General features: G+C 40.1%; 1 protein-coding gene across 5 annotated transcripts in view; it reads left to right on the top strand.

Annotated features, from left to right (window-relative positions):
* The window catches only part of Nrl (neural retina leucine zipper), a 283,758-nt gene extending 269,969 nt beyond the window's left edge, over window positions 1-13,789 (top strand). For 4 of the 5 annotated variants that reach the window (XR_011706581.1, XR_011706580.1, XR_011706573.1 and 1 more), the window contains one exon: window positions 9,233-13,789. The gene's annotated coding sequence lies outside the window, so the exon portion shown is untranslated. Of the gene's footprint in view, window positions 1-1,370; window positions 1,483-9,232 lie in introns of those variants that run through there. The other variant, XR_011706572.1, reaches the window with a different exon arrangement.
* The last annotated feature ends 425 nt before the right edge of the window (window positions 13,790-14,214 follow it).

The following is a 14,214-nucleotide window of genomic DNA, read 5'->3' as shown; positions in this document are numbered from 1 at the left end:
TGCTAATACTTCACAAAAGCGTTTTAAAATAACTAAGGAACAAGCTAGACAAATAATAAAACAATGTCAAAATTGTGTGACCTTTTTACCACAAGTTAATCTTGGAGTCAATCCTAGAGGATTGATACCTAACCATATTTGGCAGATGGACGTCACACACTTGCCAGAATTTGGAAAATTAAAATATTTGCATGTTACAGTTGATACTTCTTCTGGATTTTTGATGGGCTCCCTTCATGCCGGAGAAAAAACTAAAGATGTTATAGCTCATTGCTTACAAAATTTTGCCACTGTGGGTGTTCCAAAACAGTTAAAAACAGATAATGCCCCTGGTTATACTTCTACCTCTTTTAAACAATTTTGCTCAACATTTGGCATTACTCATATAACAGGAATCCCATACAATCCACAGGGACAAGGCATAGTTGAAAGAGCTCATCAAACTATTAAAATGTACTTATTAAAGCAAAAAGAAGGAATTGGGAAAGGGTATATATTCCCCAAAGATAAACTTAAAATAACCCTTTTTTACTCTAAACTTTTTAAATTTGGATTCATCAGGACTTAGTGCTGCGGAAAGGCATATGTGTCCAAAAAATGTACATAAGCCCAAGGTACTTTGGAAGGATATTCTAACAGGACAATGGAAAGGTCCTGACCCAGTAATTGTCTGGAGTCGGGGGTCTGTTTATGTGTTTCCACAGGGAGAACAGCAGCCGATTTGGATTCCAGAAAGATTAACTAAAGCGATTTCTACAGACCAAAAAGAAGATGATTTGGCTCAAATCCATAACAACTGATATCCAAAACTCCAGTTTGGCTATTCTTACATCTGCAACAGAACCAGGATGCTTTTTTCAATATCTATTTTATTATTGCCCTTTGCCATATCATGAAGTTCTATTTTGTTTTTTGAGCTCATACAGACCTAGGTTAATGTTTTGCTGATCAGTTCTATTTTTTGAGTATAGAGTTTTTAAACATTGCAATGGAGATTTCACCTGTAAAAAGTTATAAGGCCTTTACTATAATGTTATGTGTTGTATGTATTATATTATGTGTGCACACTTGTGTTTTGTGTTATATGTTTGAATGTACGTATGTCCATATATCATATATGATGAGTGCTCATGATAAAATGGATCCAAATATTTTTTTTCACGTGATTTATATGGTTTAATTTAAATTGGGTAAACAACTGTTGAGGATTGTTTTAATATGTAAACAAAAAAGAAGGTTAACAGATCTGTTTGTTTACTTTCACCTTTCCTTTTCATTATATTTAATAATTCTCTTAAAGATAATGTAAATTGTTAAGAAAATTGTTTTCTTTTAGTGCCTTCTGTAATGTTACATAATTTTTTCTTTAGCCATTATTGCCAGAATTCCTATCTTCATCCCAGTGCTGGTGAAGTCAAAGATAAAACCAATCTACAGCTTCTACAATAGCCATCACTGAACTGCTTGCAGAACTTGCCTGGACACATTGTGAGCTCACCTGTATGCATTGTGAACTATCTGTTGGTGCAGCGACTTGTGGTAGTGTTGGGGTATTTTTGCTGATGATGTCATTGGTGGTACAATTTTTCCAAAAGGAGCCGTCAATTGGCTTGGTGTATCTTCCTCCCTTCTGCTTGTCATGATCGTCCAGCTAAAATTTGGGGGCCAACAGAGGTGAGGCAAAGAACCTCACCCCCCCCCCCCCGCTGGTACAAAGACCTCTCCACAGGTGTGGCTGTATACTGGACCGGTAGTCAGTGACGGGTAAGATCCAATTGCAATGGTACCAACCTAAGGACCATATGTACTATTGGACAACCTAAGGCAGGCACGGTCCCTAAGCCACATGCTTGTTGTTTAAACAGAGAGGGGGAGATGTTGAGAGCCACAGCCGAAGGGGCCCCAGCAAACTTCCAGCTGCCAGCAAACTTCCAGCTGCCGGCTGATGATTGGCTCACAGCGGCCCCAGCAACATCTAGCTGATTGGCTCCTCGGCCCCAGCAACATCTAGCTGATTGGCTCCTCTGAGGTGATGCTCATTGGGCTGTTTCCCTGCCCTTTCAGACCACGGAGCTGCTCATTGGGGGACTTTTTTGGCTCCGCCCATGTGACCCAGCCAATCGGCCTCAAGAGCAGGAGGATTGTGGGAGGTGGAGAGAAGCTTATGTGGGAGAGAGAGGCTTGTGGAAAGCCGGTGGTGGCAGTTGAGGCTCTGAGGGTTTTTCCTGAGAGGCTGTTTTGTTTGGCGTGTGTGGTTCTAAAAATAAAGTTAGTTTCTTTTGACAAGTGGCTCCTGATTGTGCCCAGCCAGACTGCGGCAAAGTTATTCAAATTTACTCATTTCTTAAACTGACTTCCACCTTCCAAAGAGGCTTTCCCATGTCCTGTCACTACTTTTCTGTCACTTTCCATACCTGCTTAAGTAACTGATTTGATGAGAAAAGTTATTTTGACATCTTATTCGTAATCAGACTATTAAATTTCCCCCTAACCATAGAAAGGGAGATTTTATTGTCTGTGCCTTGCCCTTGTGCATTCATTGCACTTTTCCCCTCTAGGCTCATACTAAAATTTGAAGCTGAAGGTACATAAGAGGAAGTGAGGATGGTATAATAGAAGCTCATTTACTACATCTGCTAGGGAACTCAGGCTTGCTACCTCCTGTCCAGAGAACTCAGAGACTGTCAGGTGACACCAGCGAAAACTGTCTTTAGAAGCAGGAAAGTTCAGAATGATTTCATTTTAACAACAAAAACAGAAGCAAAGTTTTAATCCTTTCTGAGATTTTTTAAAAAAAAGGCATTTAGGAGCACACCCACCACTGCTAAAGAGTTCTGCTGGAGTATTTTAAGATAATCTTTGAAGGGGGCTATGGCACATAGTCTGAGTTTCTCACAATCAACAGCTAATATTACCAGAGGGAGCAAAAGTCTTCTGGGGAGTGGGAGAGAGTGAGGGAACCTGGGAGGTGCTGTCAGGGGTCAATCAAGAGCCAAGTCCAGCAGGCCTCAATTTGCTTCTGTTTTCAGTGTACCAGCCACCACCACCTTCACCAGCAGTGAATAGAAGAGTCAGTGCAACAAAGATGTGTCCGAATGCAAACCAAATGCTACTCCAAACTGTAAATCAGAAGTCAGTGAGTCCAATCTGACATAACTCTCCTATGTACATATACGAATACACCACAGTGATTCTCACTATCATGTACATCCATAAGACTGGGATCCTAATTAGAATAAGATATAGTCCATGCTTGCATAAATATATGAAAATAGATTATATTGTCATGTATAACTAAAAAACAACCAATTAAAAAAAAAGACTGAATGTCATTGGCAAAAAAGAAAGAAAAAAGAAGTAGTCAACGAGTCCTTAAAATTCAATGTCCTATGGTATAGTCTGAGACTAGATTAATTTTTAATAAACTTGTTTCCATTTCCACATCTGGCCCCAAGTCACCTTCCCATGCTTAAAACTCGTGAAAGAGCATAAGCACATTCTATGGTTGGAAAATGTCCCCAAAGTATATGGGTTAGAACCTTAATCTCTAATGCAGCAGGGGTGAGGAGTGGGAGCTTTAAGAGGTGATTAGGTCATAGGGGCTTCTCATGAATGGCCACATGCCATGTGGAGTGAGTCAGTTGTTAAGACAGTGGGCTGTTCCCAAAACAGGCTTCTCTTGTACCCTCTCGCCCTGTGATGATGTCCTACCATGTTAGGACACAGCAAGAAGGCTCTCCCCATAGATCCTGAACTTAGCAACCTCCAGAACTGGGAGCCAAATAAACTTCGGATCATTATGAATTAGTCTGTGGTATTCTGTTAGAGCAGCACAAAATTGTCTAAGGCACATGTCCTCGACTTCTGATTGTCTTGAAAGCATTTAACTAAGTACAAATATAGCTCTATTTCTTTCTGAAGATGAGAACTTAGGAATTAGCCCAGTCTTTCATTTGATAGATAAAAAGAATGAGACTCAAAGTTAAGTTCAATACATTGCACATGATCACTGCTCTTTGAGGTTAGAACTGCCTGTCTCTGTACTATACCAATTGTCTCCAACTTATTCCAGATACATATTCCAGATATCCTACTCTATCTATGAGGGATATTTTCTGAGATGCCCAATGATTCCTGAAACTATGGATAATAGCAAACTCTGTATATACTGTTTTTTTTCTATACATGCCTATAATAAAGTTTAATTTATAAATCAGGTGCAATAGACTAACTCTTGGTAAATTTAAATAATTCTAACAATATACTAAAAAAAAGTTGTGTAAATGTGGGCTCCCTCTCAAAATATTACATGCCTGTAATCCCAGCTACTCAAGAGATTGAGCCTAGCCTGCCTAATTTAGCAAGGCCCTGTTTAAAAAAAAAATACAAAGGGCTAGGGATGTAACTCAGTGGTAGAGCACTTGCCTAGTGCTCCCCTCCCTTCCTGGGTTTAATTCTCAACACTTCAAAGTCAAAGCCAAAAAATTTTTGTACTCTTTTGCCTTTTTGTTTAAAGGAAACATTCTACACCTTCTCTTTGGCAAATGCAAATTGCCAGTGTTATTACTCTTGTGTTTTGGAACCATTATTAAGAAAAATAATATAATGTAAAAATAATTAATATTTAAAGATAAATATTACTTAAACACAAGCAATGTGATATGTAATAATCAATATGGCTACCAAGTGACTAATGGATGGGTAGTGTATACAATATAGATACACTAGACAAAGAGATGATTCACATCCTGGGCAGAACATAATGGGGCAACATGACTACTAATTAAAACAGCATGTAATTTAAGACTTAGGTATTATTTATTTCTGGAATTTTCCATTTAATATCTTCAGGCACTCAAACCACAGAAAGCAAAACCGTGGGTAAAGGAGGACTGCAACATACACTTATTTTAACACTTGTGTTAAAACTTGGACTGTTGAATGTTTTCTGGTTATTTGAGTCTCTCTGAAGAGTAGTCTAATGTTTGAAGAATTTCTGACTGAGTCTTCACCTTATATCCCCAGTCCCTCTAGCCAGAAAAGATTTCTCCACCTCCTTTGCACTAGAACACATATTTTGGCTCCACCAGCTGAAGTACCCCACACAAGTCTTCAGTTGAAGCAAAATAAACAGGTACTGCCTGAGTTCCTCATCTTGCCACTATGGCTGCAGAAACAACTGGCTTTTAGAGGCAGTTGTGAACTTGAGATTGGGGTCCTGCAGAGGCACATTCCTGATTCTGGTAGTCATAGCAACTGCTGTAACCTTGAGTTCTTGATGTTCAATTCAGTGCAAACTGGAATATTTGGTATGATGATGACAATGGCTTCCTTATTAAGACAGTGTTGTGGATGGTGTGGGCAATATACCTACAAGTTTGTAACCAAGGAAACTCTTTAAAAACCCTCTAGCTTCAATTGCTCTTTAATGACTTAAAAATCACTAATTTTGGAGGTCACACAGCCAGACAATACATTATTAGTCTCTCACTTGCCTTGTTGTAGGTGGTACCTCTGACGTGCGAGTTGTGATGATAATGGTTGCCTAGGTTACTCTTCAGGTCCTGAAAGCTGTTTTTGCTGAAAAAACTGTCTTTACTTGGGACTACAAATGTTTCATGGGTGACTGGAATGGTTTGATAAGGTTTGGCAACTCTGTCTTCACGTTACATCTATCTCCTTAGTAGCCTTGACTTTGGGTCAGATTCTTCTAGACTCTAAATAAATATTTGAGAAATGTTTTGTACAAAGCAATAATTTAGGGTTAAATTGACCTAGACTTGCCTAATCTTCCAGGCAGGGCTAAAAGCACCTACCAGATGCCATGACTGGTAACACCAGATCATGAAAGGAGTGAAAAGAGGTGGCCCCTGAGTTCCTGGAAGATCTCTACCTATACCTATAAAATACATTGATATTTCTCTCCCCTCCTTCAAGATTCCTACCCATATCTGTAATCCCACACCACCTTAGGGTTGACAAGTTGTTTTGTGAAGAAATCTCCCTCTTCTTCATTCTTTGGCCATTGAATCAAGTCTTTCTTTCTGCCCCACTTGTCTCTTGGACATGGGGTTTTCCCTGGTGTGAACCTCCAACCTGGATTCAGTTAAAGTTTAGCTTCCAGCTGGTTATCCAGCCTCCCAAGTTTCAATGAGCCTCATAATAATTTTGTAATAACTCATTTTCTGCTTAATTTGGCCCTGTGGGTCCTGGTGTTGGCAAAACAAACAAGAAGGAATCCAAGTTGCAATCAGAAAATGGCTTTGTTGTTCCCTATCCACTCCCTGTTCCACATATCCTACAAGCTCCTGGATGAAATTCCTCTTAGATAATACAAGCACTCCAGTCCCCTTAAGTCATAAGAATCGGTTCACTATAGAAAATAATTTGTCTAGCCCAACATAATAACCAAAATTCTGGAATTTATTTTAATTGAAACTTTCTTCCTTTTCCAGCTTGAGTTGATTTCACTCAGAAGAATTTTTTTTGGGGGGGGTCAATGGTACATTTTTATTTCCCCCATTTGGGACCTCTACTCCATTCTTGTCAGGCTTCCTCTGCTCTTCTAGAGTTGAAGTGGGCAGGAGGGAGGAGAGGTAGAAGTGAAAAAACACTTAGGTGGCCCCCACAGGTAAATCTGCCTTTGATTTCCTCTGACCACAGCCCATGTTTGAAGAGATCTGAAGGCCCAGTACTACATATGGTAGATGCTCAATAGATATTTGTACTTATTTTCATTAGATGTATATCTGATGTTTTCCCTCTATTCAATTCTAACAGTAGTAAGAATAGGGACTAAATCTAGCCTTTGTCTGTAATAAAGTCATATACTTTATTATGATGTATCCTGTTAAGCTCTATAATTATTGGATTACTGATTAGGTCCCCAAAGCTTAAGCCTCTTAAAACATTACTCTTTGTCTTCGTGTGGTCACAAGTTTCATAAGCAGAGAGCCTATTCTGGTAGATGGATGGCTTTCCACCCAAGACTCAAATGCCCTTTTCATGCTTCAGAGTAATTGTTAGAAGGTGCTACTCAGCTGGGGCCAACATTTTCTAGACTCCCTTGTGTCTGGATGGGAATGTATGACTGAGGTCTGGCCAATGGAATATAGTCAGAGTGTTGTTTGACACTTTCAGGCCTGGCCCATAAACCTTCCCTGTAATTGATCCTGTATGCACACTTTTTCCTTTTAGCTTCTGAGACGTTGGTGCTGGGGTTAGCTGGGAAGATGCTTGTTGAAGATGGCAGAGCCCTCCTCAGTCTAAGTCTTCAAATGATTCTGTGGAGCAGAGCTCTCTGCCTCCAATTGGACTGTACATCAGGGAAGAATTAGCTTTTATCACATTAAACCCAGGGCCATCAAACTTTTTCCACAAAGGGCCAGTAGAAATATTTAGATTTTGCAGGTTATTTCCAGTAGAAATATTTAGATTTTGCAGGTTATTTGGTTTCTCTTGCAACTACTCAACTCTGCCAGTGTGGTATAAAAGCCAGTTGCAGACTATACATAAATTAATGGCATGACTGTGTTCTGGTACAACTTTGTTTACAAAAACAGGCAACAGCTGGATTTGGTCTGTGGGTAGTAATTGGTGGTTGGCTGACTCTCATATTTAGCCACGACTACTTCATAGTTAATCCGTTATCTTAATAAGTTCATTTTTATTATTCCGTCTATGTCAACATTAACCAGAGTGAAGCCAGCACAAATAGATAGATGCTCACTGATGAACGAATGGAGAGGCTTGAAGCATAAGGCCTGGGGATTTAATGGCCATATGACAAGAAACCATGCTTCAGGCCTGAATGGAAAAGGAACTCAATCTGAGCCCCTTACATAAAACTGGGAGCCACAGAAGGTTGTCCTGTCATAAAACAGGGATAAGAAAAACTTTTTCATTGGCTGTCCATTGTCTTCAAGTTGATTTCCAACATCTGACTTCACATCAAACATGTTCTTGGCTTCTTCTCATAACTCTGTCCCCCTCCTCAGTGCTCCTTCTTCTTTGTTCTGAGCACCAGCTTTACCAAACCAAGATCCCTAAGTGCCTCATGAGTCTGTATGTTCTGTTTTCTCTGCCAAGAATGCCATCCCCTTCTCATCTCCCTGGCTTAACTCTGAGCATTGTACTTTCAAGGTCATTTTGTGCTACTTAGACTAAGAGGTGATTCTCCTCCCACATGTGCAATCTCCACCAGAACTCAGTTACAGCACTTATCACACTCATGCATTAATATAGCTGTCTCCCTACCGAATTGAGTGCAGGGACTGGTCTATTTTCCGTTTTCTCAAACCCTACAGCAATACTTGGCACTAAATTGGTTCTTGATATAAACTGGTGAATTAATAAGAAAATTAACATGAATCTAAGCCCTAATGAATAAAGCAACAGCTACATATGTTGAAAAGTTGTTTCACTCTCTTGGTATTTACAGACACTGGATATTAGATATTATCACTTAACTAAAAATGACATATCTATATAATAACTTACACTGGATTTATGTTTCCTATAAGGAAAAGTCCATTCCTTTTGCTTTTGAGGTCAAAACCTCCTCAGATTCACCTGAGCTCAAAGCAGTTCAGGTATTTCTCATCACTGAACATAGAACAAAATGGAAAGAATCAGTTCTTAAGTGATCTGTGTTCTGATGGTGACACATTAGTTCTCTAAAAAGTGTACATCTATATGACCCATCTTTCCAGAAAATTTCAATTTTCAAATGCTTTGTTCTATTTTCTCTACAAATAAGCATACATTTTTAAACTATGGTTTAAGAAAATGTGATTACTGTTACATACCTAATTCCAGCCCTGAGTGGTGTGGTAAGCTCATGATAAGCAACCTTATATTTTATTTTAAACCTAGAATCTGACCTTTAAACACTTAAAAAATTTTACCCTTATTAAAAAAATCTTTATCTCCATCTCTGAAATAAGATCTGGCTAAGCTCAAAAAACAAGATTGCTAAAGTTATACAAGGAACAATGAGTAAAATGCTGTTGTGGTTTAGAGATGAGCTATTCCCCAAAAGCTCATTAGAGGTGAAATTAATAGATCATGAGAGGTATAACCTAATCACTGGCTTAATCCACTAATTAACTGTAGTAACTGTAGACCAGAGGAAGTAGGTCATTGTGTGACCAGAGGAAGTAGGTCATTGGGGGTAGACTTTGGGGTTTATATGTAGTCCATGATGATCAGAGCTCTCTCTGTTTGCTTCCAGGTTGCCGTGTCCAGGAATGCTTTCCCAGGCCCTTCTGCCATGATGTTCTCCCTCACTTTGGGCCCAGAGCCATGAGTCAGCTGACCTTGGACTGAACTTCTTTTCCTCCTCTACACTGTTCTTGTCAGGTCCTTTGACCACAGTGATGAAAAAAACAGACTAAAGCAAATGCATTCCTTAAATTTAGGGGTTTTGAACTAACTATACATCTTGGTCAATTTGGCTGATATTTTTTTCAGGTCCAAGGATTGAATACAGGGTCTTATGTGTGCTAGGAAAGTGTTCTGCCATTGAACTAAATCTCCAACCCTTAATTTGGTTCTTTTTGAATTACGCTTTTGCCTCTGACCCAAAATCATAGTGGAAACTTTAACCTCAGTTGTGGCAAGAAGGATGGAAAATAGGCCTTAAGGCTAAGATAGCCCACATCTAGACAACCCCAGTGTCTCCAGTGCTCACCCAGAAGTAGCCCAGGCCAGCTGGCTTGTGCCAGGAGGGCAAGGTCAGTGGTCTTCTGTGGGGAGGAGAAGGTGGCTCCTGTCTGATTTAGCTGGCTGCTATTGGGGATTGGACTAATTTTCCCCAGAAATAGCCAAAAGCAAAATAGAAGGAAGAAAAGAAAGTCTCTGGTAAGAACCCGTAGACCCCAGAGGATATCCCCACCAATTAAGAAACAGAACTAAGGTTGGGGGTCACTCCTTCCTGCCCTCCTTCTTTTCATGCATACCCTCACTCCTGCCCCCCAGAACAATCCAACATGTGAAGTCTTTCCTGCTCACTCTGGCACACTTTGCCACTCTCCAGGACAAACATATGCTTGGCAGTATCAGGTGAAAGACAAGCAATGGAGTGTTCTCGAGATGAGACTCAGAAGGCACTTGCTGTCCACCCTTGCTGTCCCACAAGCCCTTATGCAGATGAGTGCCAAGAGCAGATGTGTCCTGAGGAGAACAGGCCCTTACCCAAACAGATAATAGAAGGATACAGGGCGGATATTGAGTCTAACCATATGAAATTGCCAGTTACCTAGGCAGACAAATAGTTGGAAACATAGATATGATTAATGAATAAAAAGAATTATGTATAGCAAGGTAGATACAAAGGCAGAAGTAGCAATGGAAGAGACGAGTTAAATATGTATAAGTAAATTACAATATATCTTTTTAAAATACATCATTATTTAAGACACATACATGCCTCCCTCTAGTCAGAAAAGGATAATCTGAGGGAGTTTAGTAAAAAAAGGAAATAGGAAAAAGAAAAAAAAAAAAAAACAATGGGAGCAATCTCAGCACTGGTGACAGCAATTCATACCACAATCCTGTCCATACCTGCCCTCACTTGAGTACTTATTAAAAATCCTTAACAAAACAGAACTTTCAAAAACTGAGCTACATAGAATTATATGTTCTGCTTAGGCACAAGTGAGATATTTTGTTTAAAATAATCCATAAGTACATTTTAGGGATTTGCAAAATACCTCAAAAAGGCAATGGTTTATAAACTTGCTTGAGCTAACATGCCCCCACAGACTCAGGGCAATTATTCATCACTTTCTCCCAAACTTAAACGTTCTTAGTATTCTGGGCCATTAGTCAAGATGTATAAATAGTTGATCAAGTTTCCTCTTACAGAGTTTCCTCTGAACAATGTATAAGCATGATATTACCTGAATAAAAACACAAAGGAATTCCTTTCTGATCACTGGTCCCTAATGATATATGGTAAGCATTATAACCAATCAATTCACTCTTTCCATATCTTGTTTTTTCAATTCATCATGAGAGCCAAATATAATAGATAGCCCATTCTTCTAAGAACCCTAGGCCTATGTAATCTTTCAAAATGCTTTGCCCTCTCTCTGCTTTCTGGCTGCCATGAACAGTGCAGCTTTCCTCCTCTGTATCCTTCCACCATAATTTTCTGCCTCATCTTTGAATCCAGAGCTATGGAGTTGGCCAACCATGGACTGAGACCTCTGAAACCATGAGCCAAAATAAACTTTTCATCCTCTAAGTTGTTCTTGTCAGCTGAATAAAACCAAAACTGGTACCAAGAATCAGGGTCATTGCTGTGACTAATCTGACCATGTGGTTCAGAAGCCTTTGAAACTGGTTTGCAGGAGAAATTTGGAAAAGTTTGGAGGTACAGAGCAGAGAAGGCTTAGAATGTTGTAAGCAAAGCTTAATGGGCAATTCTGGTGGGAGTTCAGGAGAACAGAATGTCAATAGGAATGCAGATGTTCCTATGTGCTCATGAGGTTTCAGAGTCCACAAGGACTCTCTGTTGGGAATTGGAGTAGAGGCCATTGTGTTATATTCTGGTGAAGAATATAACTTGTCAATGTTTTGCCCATGTCCTGAGACTTTGTGTGAGGCTGAATGTAAAGATGATGGACCTGTTAATCTGGTGGAGGAAATTTCAAGGCAGCGAAACATTCAGACAGTGTCATAGGTGTTGCTGGCAGCTTTTAGCCAGGTTTACAGTAAGAATTGAGAGAAAAAAGCAGAAAGGAAAGGTTTGAAAATTTTGCAGTTTGGCCAGAGAAGAAACACACATAATATTAGGGCAAAGGAAGGTATGGTTGCTGAAAAGACTAGCACCACTAAGGAGAAACTAAGACTTTGCAAGAAACAGTGGGAAAGATGCCTTGAGGGCATCTCAGGAATCAGCAAGATCATACCCATGGCAGCATCAAGGGTGTAAAAATAACAACTCCTTTGAGAATAGACCTTGGGTGCAGTCTGCTCACATAGGGGACCCTAGAAAGCTGCTTCCCCAGGATTTGTTTCACTGTGCTCAGCTGTCCAGGCACTCAGAGATCTCTGCAGCCATGATCCAGGAGGTCCTAGCTACTACTTGAGTTGGCAGCAGACCTTGGCATCATCCACATAGTGCTGGTTCTGTAGGAATGCAGGGTGCTGGATTTAGAGGGTCATGGAGATTTCCATAAAAATTTCATAAGAGGGCCTGGGAAGCCAGGCAAAGTGTAGCAGTGTCAGAATCCCTACAGGCAGTCTCAAGGTTAAGCAGAGGCTGGAATGGAGACAGTTTGGAATGAAGACATGCCAGTAACATGGAATGTCTGTTGAGGAAAGGTGTGGTCAGAGCTGCTTAAAAGAGAGGCCATATGGGCTGCAATCAAGGCCAAAGGGGTGGGGTTGCCCAAGCCCTTTGGAGAACATAACTCACCACCATGAGCCCTGAGAGCTTGATGTGAAACTCCAGAACCTGGTGTTTGCCCAGTTAGGTTTTAGTCTTTGGGGAGTGGGTACTCTTCTTTCTATGCCCCTATTTCTCCCTTTTAGGATGGGAATGTTTACTCTGTGCCATTATAGGATATATATAAAACCTGGTTTTGATTCTAGAGACGCTCACAGCCAAGAGTTTTCCCTTTAGTCTTAGAGGAGATTTAGTACGTGGACTTTTGGACAATGCTGGAACTGTTAATACTGGGAAGACTCTTGGAGATGGACTAAATGCATTCTACATTGGGAGATGGACATGAGCTTTGGGAGGCCAAGGATGGAATATTATGGTTTGGATATGAGGCATTCCCCCCAAATTCCTGTGTTAATGCAGGAGGTAAATGATTAGCTTTTTGAGAACTAGAACCTAATGAGGTCATTGCTATGATCCAATGGGAGGTGCAATTGATGGACCATTAGGGTTTGAATGAATTCAAACCATAGGGTGGTAACTATAGGCAGATAGGGCATGACTGGAGGAAGTTAGGTCACTGGGAGCATTTCTTTGGCATTGAGATTTTATACCTGTTTCACTAGCACACCTCCCTCCCCCACTCCCCACACCTCCTTCTTGGTCTCCATGAGCAGAGAAACTTTCCTTTCTGTCATGATTTTCTTTCTTTTCTATTTTTTTTCCTGTGGCACTGGGAATTAGACCTAGGGCCTCATGCATGCCAGGCAAATGCTGTAACACGAGCTACATCCCACCTTGATTATGCTCCCTTCCACCATGATTTTCTGCCTCGCCTTGGGCCCAGAGTCAGCTGACCATGGACTAAGTATCCACTGAAACCATGAGCCAAAAATAGAGTTTCCTTTCTCTAAAAATAAATAAAAATTGTTTGCTGTCTTCATCTATGGTGGTTTTGGTTCCAAAGTAGATTGCACCAGAGGATAGCACCTGAGATCCTGTCTGTACCAACTAGATCAACATTTACTGCTGTATCACAGCACACTTCCAAATTCACTCACAGCCATTCTTGGGCTGTGGGAACATGCCTTTGTTTCGTTAATACTCTCTAGAGCAGCATTTGTAAGTTACAATGCCACACCTGGAAAACTTGAACCCTTGATGTACCCTGAAGTTGATCAGACTTGGTGATTTTCTTTAGATGGATGCCCAGGTCCTTCAGTTCTCTTTTAGAGTCAGATTTCACAGCATCAGTTGCCCAAATGGATACTGAAGGATCCCAACACAAAGATGAAGGAGGGAAAAGTGTCTCCAACTATAATATCAGAGAAGAAAGTGCCATCACTTTCTCCCACCAATTCACAATGAAAAAGAAAAAGAAAAAAAAAAAAAAGAAAAGCCAGAACCAATCAGAGATTTATTTGTAAGAGCTCTACTCAAAACATCTGCACTCACTTTACTATGAAGGTAAAGCAATTTAAAACAATTTTTTTTTTTTTTAGATTATGAGGTAGAGCACATCTATGATGGAGTTCACAAAACAAAATGTTCAGCAAGCACAGTGATTATCTCAAGATTAATACTTGCATAACCTCCCAGGGTGGTGAACAGATTTGCCCCATGGTAGTCTTTCTTTACAATCCACCCTTCATTTTTTGACCAACATGGCCATTGCTGCCTTGTTTCTGTTTATTTTTCTACTGTCTAAGCACCAAGTGTATCCCTAAGCATGTAGGGTTTAGTGTTTTGAGTTTAGTGTTTTATTTTAATGTTATATAAATGCAAATCATAAAATATATTATCTTTTGTACATTTTTACAATT

Source organism: Marmota flaviventris, chromosome 2, assembly GCF_047511675.1.
Source record: "Marmota flaviventris isolate mMarFla1 chromosome 2, mMarFla1.hap1, whole genome shotgun sequence".
In the NCBI taxonomy this organism is placed as follows: Eukaryota; Metazoa; Chordata; class Mammalia; order Rodentia; family Sciuridae; genus Marmota; species Marmota flaviventris.
Note: the sequence above shows the minus strand (reverse complement) of the source record. Positions and strands in the feature narration are given on the sequence as shown.